This window comes from Bubalus bubalis, chromosome 19 (assembly GCF_019923935.1).
Source record: "Bubalus bubalis isolate 160015118507 breed Murrah chromosome 19, NDDB_SH_1, whole genome shotgun sequence".
NCBI lineage: Eukaryota > Metazoa > Chordata > Mammalia > Artiodactyla > Bovidae > Bubalus > Bubalus bubalis.
The window spans coordinates 61,015,159-61,026,483 of NC_059175.1; positions in this window are offsets into that span (position 1 = coordinate 61,015,159).

Below are 11,325 nucleotides of genomic sequence, written 5' to 3' on the forward strand. Positions count from 1 at the left end.
GGAACCAGTGCACCACTTCAGTAAAGACATAGAAGCTTTGCAACCATTTAAGTCCTTTTACCCTACTACCAACTGACACTTATGATATAGTTCCTAAATGTGCTATATTTATGTAAATGAGATAACACTCCAGAAAATGTTAAAAGTTTTGTTTATAATAGTCATACATATATAACCAAACTTGAGGAGAGAGTAGTCCTTTATATTTGTCCAAATAGTTATTATTTCTGTTGCTCTTCCTTACTTCCTAAAGTTTCCAGTTTTCCTCTGACATTTCCTGTCAGCCTGAAGAACTTCCTTTAACTTTTCTATTGAAGCAAGACTGATAGCAATGATTTTTTTTGTTCATGTCATTTGAGGATATATTTATTTTGTCATCATGCCTAAAGGGGATTTTCAGTGAGTTTCAAAATCTGAGTTCATATTCTTTTCTGTCTTTTTTTTTTTTTAAGATTTTGTTCCACTGTTTTATACTTCCATAACCTCTTTTGAGAAGTCCATGGGTTTTCCCAATTGTTATTTTTCTCTATGAATATGTTGTTGTTTTCCTCTAACTGCTTTTAACATTTTTAAAACATTTTAGTTTTCAACAAATTTATTTTGATGATTCATTTTCATTCTTTCTTTTATGGTTCTCTCGCTTTTTTCTTTCCATTAATAATTTTTTTTTCTTCAGTATTAATTTTTTTTCTTAAAAATTTTTTTTATTTATTATTATTTTTTTTACTTTACAATATTGTATTGGTTTTGCCATACATCAACATGCATCCATCACAGTTGCAGATAATATCTCGAAGAGGTAGTGGGTTGCATTGTTTTTCCTCAAAATGTATTGTGTTTTATGTTGGCAGGCAGTAAAGTACTAGTGGAACACACGGGTCTATCATGCTCTGGTTTTAGGCTTTCTTCAAAGACAGCTATTACAGTTTTTTCCACCCATATTTCTATGTAACATGTAGCCCTCAATCCTAATGTATAATTAGCCTTATTTTTTCTGTTAGTTTGCTGGGGCTGCCATAACAAAATCCTGGAGGCTGATTGCCTTAAATAATAGAAATTTAATTTCTCACAGTTTTGAAGTTTACAAGTCCAAGATCAAGGTCAACAGGGTGAGATTCTCTGAGGTCTCTCTGCTTGACTTGCAGGTGACCAGTAAGTACACCAGTCCTATTGGATTACAGCCCAATCCTCATTAATTTATTTAACTTGAATTACCTCTTTAAAAGCTCTATCTTCACACACAGTTACAGTGAGAGTTAGGGTTTCAACAAATGAATTTTGAGGGAACAAAATTAAATCCATACACCCTTAAACATTATATCTCAACTCAATCGTTGGCTTGTTTATAAAGATTTCCCACCAAGTCTTCATAATACAAAACAAGTTCTAGGCTCTTTGCTCAGTTTGCCGCATCCCAGCAGATGCTCTCTACCTAGCTTTTATGAGTCTTGTGTCACTCGAATGGAATTTAGGGTTTGGCAAAGACACTCAAGAGGAGTCTGTATGGAAACTTCTGGATTCCCCAATCCATGACTCCTTTTTTTTTCAAGTACCCTCTCTTCCAAATCACAACCACCTTAGAAACCCCCAACTCTAATATCTGCCTTTTCTGTCCAATGAAACTCCTGCTCTTGCTTGCATTCTATATAAATGCACCACACCCCAGAAAATCTTCCTAGGAAGAAAACTAGTATCAATGGAGGACATCCTTTGAGTATCCTCTCTCTCAAAAAATCAGCCTCACACTGACTGCTGTCCAATTCCTGCAACTTGTTGTGTAGTTCATGTATGTTGTACATGATATAATAGATTTTATAGATACTATAAAGGTATCACAGTTACATCTTATGGGTTTTGATATACATATGCATATCATTTATATGAATAGAATTCAACTTTCTTAAGTAGATTTCTTCTGCAGTAGTATAGATTAGGGTTTCCCTTGTGGCCCAGCTGGTAAAGAATCCGCCTGCAATGTCGGAGAAGGTGAAGGCATCCCACTCCAGTACTCTCGCCTGGAGAATCCCATGGACGGAGGAGCCTGGTAGGCTGCAGTCCATGGGGTCGCTAAGAGTCGGACACGACTGAGCGACTTCACTTTCACTTTTCACTTTCATGCATTGGAGAAGGAAATGGAGACCCACTCCAGTATTCTTGCTTGGAGAGTCCCAGGGACGGGGGAGCCTGGTGGGCTGCTGTCTATGGGGTCGCACAGAGTCGGACACGACTAAAGCGACTTAGCAGCAGCAATGTGGGAGACCTGGATTCGATTTCTGGGTTGGGAGGAGCCCCTGGAGAAGGGAAAGGCTACCCACTCCATTATTCTGGCCTGGAGAATTCTATAGACTGTATAGTCCATGGGCTCGCAGAGTCGGACACAACTGAGCAAGCTTCACTTTCACTTTCAGTATAGATAAAGCTCCCAACAGGTAGAATTTTCTGCTTTCTATTTTTAAAACTGAGTTATAATTAACAGTATTATATTTGTTTCATGTGTACCACTTAGTGATTCAATAATTTTATACATTATGAAATGATCACCACAGTAGTTATTGATTTCTGATTTAATTCCACCATTGTCTTGAGAATATGCTCTGAATGATTCCAGGCATTTAAAACTTATTGTAGCCTGGTTTATAATTCAGCATGTGGTTGATTTTGTCAAATGTTACATGTACACTTGACAATATTTTGCATATAATGGGCTAACTAAAATTTATTATTAAAGTTAATTTCCCAGTTATTATATTTGTAAGTTCTGAAATTCCCAGTGGATTCTTCCTCATAGATTCCAATTCTCTGGTGAACTGTTTCACCTTTTCATGTTTTTCTTTATTTTTTTCTGCATTCCTGTATTTTCTTGAACATATTGATCATTATTATATTTTAAATATCTTGTCTACTAACTTCAGTTTTTGTGTCACCTATGAGTCTATTTCTAATATAGATTTGTTCATTGGCTCTTGATCATTTGTTCTTATCCTTGCATAATAAATTTTACTGAATGCTGGACACTGTATATGAAACATTTTGGAGGTTTGCCTGAACGTGTTCAGTCTTTCCTCTCTTAATCAGATACATGATCTGGTCACCTCTAATACAATCAGGGACTTAACTGAATTTTGCTGAGGTAAAACTGGTAAGTGTCCATCTATCTCTGTTTTTCCCATCTCTCCTTAGGTAAAACTGGTAAGTGTCCATCTATCTCTGTTTTTCCCATCTCTCCTTAGAAGATGGCAACCTTCTAAGGGTTTTAACTTAAAGCTTGATGAGTTTCCCAAGGCACTGTCTCAGGAAGATCCTGGCTACAAAGGTTTTTCTCTTCTGCACAACACTGCTAAAATTATATTCTGATTCTCAGAGCCTTCCTTTCTTAACTTTCTGGCCTAATTCAGTTTCAGAAATTAACAAAATTTTTGCAGGGAAACTCAGCCATGTTTAAGCCTCAGTTCTCTGTTCTCCCCTTTTCATGGGGATCATGATTAGGTTTTTATTTGAAGCCCTAGGAGATCAGCAAAACCTCTGCTTGCATCTGTATCTCAAACAATGACCCTCTGCCCAGGAAAATTCTCAAAACTCAGCCTCTCACTGCATCTAGCGTTGGAAAAGTTTCTAGGACAAAAGCATATATACAGCATTGATTCAATCCTCCATATCCTTCCCTGTTGAAAATCATGGATCCTCTGTTCATTTTTGCTTTAGTAGATTTCTGATACTTTAGAGAAATATTTTTGGTTTTTATTCACTAATTATAATTATTTTCAGTAGAAGTTTTGGGCTGCCACAAATGATTCCATCTTAATCAGAAATAGAAGTTTGGTCTGTTTTTTTCAGTTGGGATGTTCATCATTTCCAACAATTTGAGAAAACAGTCTTAATTAAAACTTTAGTATCATGGGATGAATTATGCAATAACAGCCAAATGTATAAAATAGAAAATTGGCTATATAAAGAATTATATAACCTTATAATAGGAAAGTGCTAGTTATAAAAATGAAAGGGAAAAATTATAGAAACATAATTTTAACTGAATAAGAGGAAGGACATTTATGGACTATAATTAAAACAAACTGCTTTAGTTCTGGGTCATGAGACTATGATTTTTTTCATAGTGTTTTGAATTTTCTAATTTGTTTATGGACTTCCCAGGTGGCTCTAGTGGTAAAGAATACACCTGCCAATGAAGGAGACACAAGCGATGCAGATTCAATCCCTGGGTCAGGAAGATGCTCTGGAGAAGGTAACCAGCTTCAGTATTCTTGCCTGAATACCTTTAATGTTTATTTATGATGAGAATTTGTTACTTTTAAGTAAATCAAATTTTATATAATGTTCAATTATTTAGAAAATTTATTCTCCGTAATTCTGCAAGTTTGATGGGTATGACTGCAAGAACTATAAATTCTAACCAGCCATGTACATATTCCACATACACAGAAAGAAATCTTAGTGAACATGGGAACTATTTAATAACATTACTATGAACAGATAAGCTAAAGTGATAAATTGTATAGAGCAGCCAATATTTATTTCATGATAGCATATAAAACATATACCATCATGACATACAACAAAGAGGATATTCACTTGACTTTGGTCTAGATATCTTACATTTTGGAATTTCTAAAACTTCAGTGAAGGCAATAAACACAACCTGTTTATAAAATGAAGATCAGTGTAGACTCACATCATTAGTCTGCAAGATATAATTATCTGCATGTGGAAGAAATCCAGTTAATGCTTATTAGGAAAAATGAATATGAAAAGCATTCATTGACAAGATGGTATCATGTCTGTGTCTTGATGACTGTCTTGATGATGCCTTGATGTCTGATTATCTGGCAATCAGATAATACATATGCTTTGCTATGGCAGCTAAAACAGCAGGAGCCAAAGGACATTTTAATGTCATCACTAATATTAGCCATAATGTTTGCTGTAGATTGATTCATTCATGTAATTCTCACCATAATCTGAGGCAAAATTTTGTTTATTTTTTAGTTAGTAAGATGGGATCTTCAAGAATTTTAATGAGAAAACTGATTTCACAATACGAACTCTATACAACCTCGAGGGTAACCCTGGAAAAGTGGAAAACATTAAGGAGTCCAGGAATTGAAAACTAGTTATTCATTTTGGGAGACAGTGTAAAAATCACTGGATTATATAGGGTGGACTCATTGTGCAAAATCTTCAACCTAACTTCATTCATTGGTCAGTGACAATCTCATCCTTTGTTAGATTGGTTTATCATTGATTTATCTTATAATCTTCCATGTAATTTCAGACCTTTTCATGTGGTCATTTCATTGAAAAAATTTAAGTTTCGTAGAAAATATATTGCAAGGGAAATACTTAAAGTGATCACAACTATAGTAAGCAGAGGGTGAGATTACAGAACATACATTGAATAGACCTGAGATAGCATTTGACTGTACAGGCCGGAAACTGACCACAAGTGGCTTAATCAAGCACAGGTTAATTTTTCTCCCTTAATAAGAAGCTCAAGGACCAGAAGTCCCAAGTTGGTACAGCAGCTTCAGGAAATTTTCAAATCCTTTGATTTTAGATTTAGTCATTTTTGGTCTGTGGCTCTCATTCTCATGGTCCAAATCCAGCCTGCAGTCTGCATTTCAGACTGTGGGAAGGAGGAAGGACCAAGCAACACTGGGGAAATTTCCACAAAAGCAAACTGCTCACTGAATACTCCCTCAGTCTCTCATGTTTACATGCGGATTACATGCAGCAGCAATAGAAACAGAGAAGTGTTGTTTTATCAAAAGTTACATGCCATGCCAAACAAAATCTGAGTCCTGTACAAAAGGAAGATGGAGAAGATAGAAGTCGGAAGGTAACCAACAGTGATTTGGAATCAATTAGAATATTTTGGCTGAATTAGTACAGTGAATAGAGAAAGTGGAGGAAAAATAAATCTGAAAAGCCAAATTGATGTTCTAAAGCAAAACAACACAATAAATAGTAATATGGAAAAATATTGGAGATTTAGGAAAGAAGCTGAATCTGAGATCATAAAACTGAGGGAAAATCAGGATTAATTTGTTAATTCTTTCTATGCATTCAGGCCAATCTGAGGCCTATGTATGTGATTAATCATTAATTATAAATTTTATACTATGACAAGACTAGAATAATGAACAAGTTTGGTGGGAAGCCCCAACTTCTCTTCTTGGGCCTATAGTATACATGATTATAATAGAGTCTATTATTTCTTAAGTGAATCATTTAGATATTTCATCTTCAAACGTATTGCAACCCAATGCTTTATTTCTATAACAAATACTGTATAATGCTTATTCTGTTATTTTGAAAAGAAATTCATAGGTATTAATGTATTTTAAGGGCCCACATAATAGTCTAACATAAACATAATGAAGAAAAAAAGGAAAATTATTTAAAAATAAAATATTATGTTTTTATTTATGTAAATGCGTGGTCACAACTAAGCTAGAATAGCTAACCAAATACTTAGACATTTGTACCTACATGTAGTATCAGCATAAAGATAATGGCTGTAACAACAGGTTGATGCAAGAGTCTGCTTTGTTGAGATATACACTATTGGTAGAGCTTCTCTGATAGCACAACACATAAAGAATCCACCTGCAATGCAGGAGATATAGGAAATGTGAGTTTGATCCCTGGGTCAGGAAGCTCACCCGAAGAAAGAAATGGTAAATCACTCAAGTATTCTAATCTGAAAAATCCCATGGACAGGAGCCTGGCAGGCTACAGTCACAAAGAATTGGACACAACTGAAAAAGCAAAGGAGAAAAGGAAAGATATATCCATCTGAATGCAGAGTTCCAAAGAACAGCAAGGAGAGATAAGAAAGCCTTCCTAAGTGATCAGTGCAAAGAAACAGGAAAACGATAGAATGGAAAAGATTAGAGATCTCTGCAAGAAAATTAGAGAAACAAAGGGAACATTTTATGCAAAGACAGGGACAATTAAGGACAGAAACAGTATGGACCTAACAGAAGCAGAAGAGGTGGCAAGACTACACAGAAGAACTATACAAAAAAGATCTTTATGACCTATGTAACCATGATGGTGTGATCACTCACCTAGAACCAGACATCCTGAAATGCAAAGTTAAGTGGGCCTTAGCAAGCATCACTACCAACAAAGCTAGTGGAGGTGATGGAATTCCAGCTGAGCTATTTCAAATCCTAAAAGATGATACTGTTAGAGTGCTACACTTAATATGCCAGCAAATTTGGAAAACTCAACAGTGGCCACAGGACTAGAAAAGGTCAGTTTCCATTCCAATGCCAAAGAATATTTAAACTATTGCACAATTGTACTCATCTCACATGCTAGCAAAGTAATGCTCAAAATTCTCCAAGCAAGGCTTCAAAAGTACAAGAACTGAGAACTTGCAGATGTTCAAGCTGGATTTAGAAAAGGTGGAGGAACCAGAGGTCAAATTGACAACATTTATTGGATCATCAAAAAAGCAAGAGAACTCCAGAAAAACATCTACTTCTGCTTCATTGGCTACGCTAAAGCCTTTGACTGTGTGGAAGCCAACAAATGGAAAAATTCTTAAAGTGATGGGAATACCAGACCACCTTACCTGTCTCCTGAGAAATCTGTATGCAGGTCAAGAAGCAATGGTTAGAACTTGACATAGAACACTGGACTGGTTTTAAATTAGGAAAGGAGTACGTCAAGACTGTATATCACCCTGCTTATTTAATTTGTATGCAGAGTAAATGATGCAAAATGCCGGGTCAGATGAAGCACAAGCTGGAATCAAGATTGCGGAGAAAAAGAACCAAAAACTTCATATACGCAGATGACACCACCCTTATGGCAGAAAGTGAGGAGGAACTAAAGAGCTTCCTGATGAAAATGAAAGAGGAGAGTGAAAAAGTTGGCTTAAAACTCAACATTCCAAAAACGAAGATCATGGTATCCTGTCCTATTCAGTTAAGTTCAGTTCAGTCATTCAGTCGTGTCCAACTCTTTGCGACTCCATGAATCACAGCACGCCAGGCCTCCCTGTCCATCACCAACTCCCAGAGTTCACTCAGACTCATGTCCAACGAGTCAGAGATGCCATCCAGCTATCTCATCCTCTGTTATCCCCTTCTCCTCCTGCCCCCAATCCCTCCCAGCATCAGAGTCTTTTCCAATGAGTCAACTCTTCGCATGAGGTGGCCAAAGTACTGGAGTTTCAGCTTTAGCATTATTCCTTCCAAAGAAATCCTATCCTGTCCTATTACTTCATGACAAATAGATAGGGGAACAATGGAAACAGTGACAGACTTTATTTTCTTGGGCTCCAAAATCACTGAAGATGGTGACTGCAGCCATGAAATTAAAAGATGCTTGCTCCTTGGAAGAAAAGCTATGACCAACCTAGAGAGCATATTAAAAAACAGAAACATTACTTTGCTGACAAAGGTCTATCTAGTCAAAGCTATGGTTTTTCTAGTAGTCATGTATGGATGTGAGAGTTGGACTACAAAGAAAGCTGAGTGCCAAAAAATTGTTGCTTTTGAACTGTGGTATTGGAGAAGACTCTTGAGAGTTCCTTGCACAGCAAGGAGATCAAATCAGTCAATGGTAAAGGAAATCAGTCCTGAACACTCATTGGAAAGACTGATGCTGAACCTGAAACTCCAATACTTTGGTCACCTGATTCGAAGTATTGACTCATTAGAAAAGACCCTGATGTTGGGAAAGATTGGAGGCAGGAGGAGAAGGGGACAACAGAGGATAAGATGGTTGGATGGCATCACCTACTCAATGGGCATGAGTTTGAGAAAGCTCCAGAAGTTGGTGGTGGACAGAGAAGCCTGGTGTGCTGCAATTCATGGGGTCGCAAAGAGTCGGACGTGACTGAGCGACTGAACTGAACAACTAAGCACGCGTGCATACTACTGGTGACATTGTTCTTAATCTTATGAATGAATCTTGGCCAATTTCTGAATAAAACAATGTTAAATCTTTCCATAATTTATATCTTAGAAGCATTCCTGTTAAATTCAATGTATAGTAAAACCATGCAAAAATCCTTTATGCTTCTGTGTAAAATGGAGCAATATGGTAGGCTTAGATACATAGGAAAAGGTTTTTAACAATCTTGGATGAAAAGTTGTGAATGATACAGGTTTTTTCTTCCTCCTGTGGGATTGTCACATAATTGCAGAATGTTTAAAATGTGTGCCTCGAGACCACTAAATGCTAGTGACAAGAAGGAAATACCCTCTTACATATTTATGAACTGGAAACAGTAATGCTTCCACTAAGAACCACTGACCTGGATGTTTGGTTAAAAACTGAAATTTGTGGATGAAATTTTTATGCTATATCAACTCTGCCTTAAAATTTATCTAGAAAGTCTGGATGAGCCTTGATAAGAACTTCCCTGTTCCACTGTTTGGGTGTTATTTTACAGGATTCTCCTTCCTAACCTTTGTCTGTGGGTATCAAGCCAACCAATTTGGGGAGCCAGTTACTGCATCCTCTAGAAGTCTATTATGTCTACAAGCATTGCTGATAAATCATAACATTTATTTCCCCTTGCTGTTAATGCCTGTTATTAAAATTCTTTCTGGCTTCACACTTCATAATTTTATGTCATCTTTCTGTATATGTTATTCACCAATGGCTGTTGACATAGACTTCTGACTCGTTGCCTATTTAGGACCAGCCTACATAGGATTTAGATATTTACGTACCAGGTTGTAACTTTTGATATGTGTAGGTGCCTTTGCTAGATACCTCCCTGCTCTCTGATTCTTTCATGATTGAGTTCATGACTGGATCTCCAAGAAAGTGAAAGTGAAAGTCACTCAGTTGTGTCCAACTCTTTGGGACCCTATGGACTATACAGTCCATGGAATTCTCCAGTCCAGAATACTGGAGTGGGTAGCCATTCCCTTTTCCAGGAAATCTTCCCAAGCCAGGGATCGAACCCAGGTCTCCCACATTGCAGGTGGACTCTTTAATAGCTGAGTCACAAGGGAAGCCCCAGATCTCCAAGGACGTCCAAAGATCTCTAAGGATCTCCAATGATTTCCAAGAATCTCTAAGGATCTCTAAGAACCTTAGCCATTACTGAATGCACTCTGTATCCTTCGCTTCAGTACTATAAGTCCTGCTTTATCACCATGCCTGGCCTAAATCACAAAATACCTGGAGGAGGCAAAAACAATGAGAAAACATGGAAGGAAAGACATTGAATAAAAGACTCATCAATACCATAAGCATATCATCAATACTATAAGCATATAGCACATTGTCTATATGCCTTATATGCCTATGGTATTGATGATTATTTTAGTCCATGTCTTATTTGTTAGAAAGAAATAAGCATGGCTCAGATGGTAAGGAATCTTCCTGCTATGCAGAAGACCTGGGTTTGATCCCAGATTTGGGAAGATCCCTTGGAGAAGGGAATGGCTACCCACTCCAATATTCTTGCCTGGAGAATTCCATGGACAGAGGAGCCTGGCGGGCTACAGTCCTTGGGGTTACAAACAGCGTGATAGGACTGAGTGACTAACATTTTCACTTTCACTTTCAAGGCAACTTGAGCATGGTTATCTCTCAGTGTGTTTTCTTTTCTTTCATCACCAATTTATAATATAAAATTTATAAGCCCAATTTATAATTAAATTCCATGAAGGTAGGGATTTTGTTTTCTTGTCTATATGTGCTCTTGATTTCCCCAATTTTATCCTGCATCTGCACCACAGAAGATGTTCAATAAACATTTGCTGGTGAATGAATGAATGAATGACATCGTCACATGAGCAGTAGCAGTAGTAAAAGGTAGTTTGTGTGAAAGTGTGAAGTTTGAAACCAAATAATTCAATAACCTGAACATTGGTCTTAATTAAAATGGTTAATTCAAAGTAGTTAACTTACTTTCAGTTCAGTTCAGTTCAGTCGCTCAGTCGTGTCTGACTCTTTGTGACCCCATGAATCACAGCACGCCAGGCCTCCCTGTCCATCACCAACTCCCGGAGTTCACTCAAACTCATGTCCATCGAGTCGGTGATTCCATCCAGCCATCTCATCCTCTGTCGTTCCCTTCTCCTCCTGCCCCCAATCCTTCCCATCATCAGGGTCTTTTCCAATGAGTCGACTCTTCGCATGAGGTGGCCAAAGTATTGGAGTTTCAGCTTTAGCATCAGTCCTTCCAATGAATACTCAGGACTGATCTGCTTTAGGATGGACTGGTTGGACCTCCTTGCAGTCCAAGGGATTCTCAAGAGTCTTCTCCAACACCACAGTTCAAAAGCATCAATTCTTCGGAGCTCAGCTTTCTTCACAGTCCAACTCTCACCT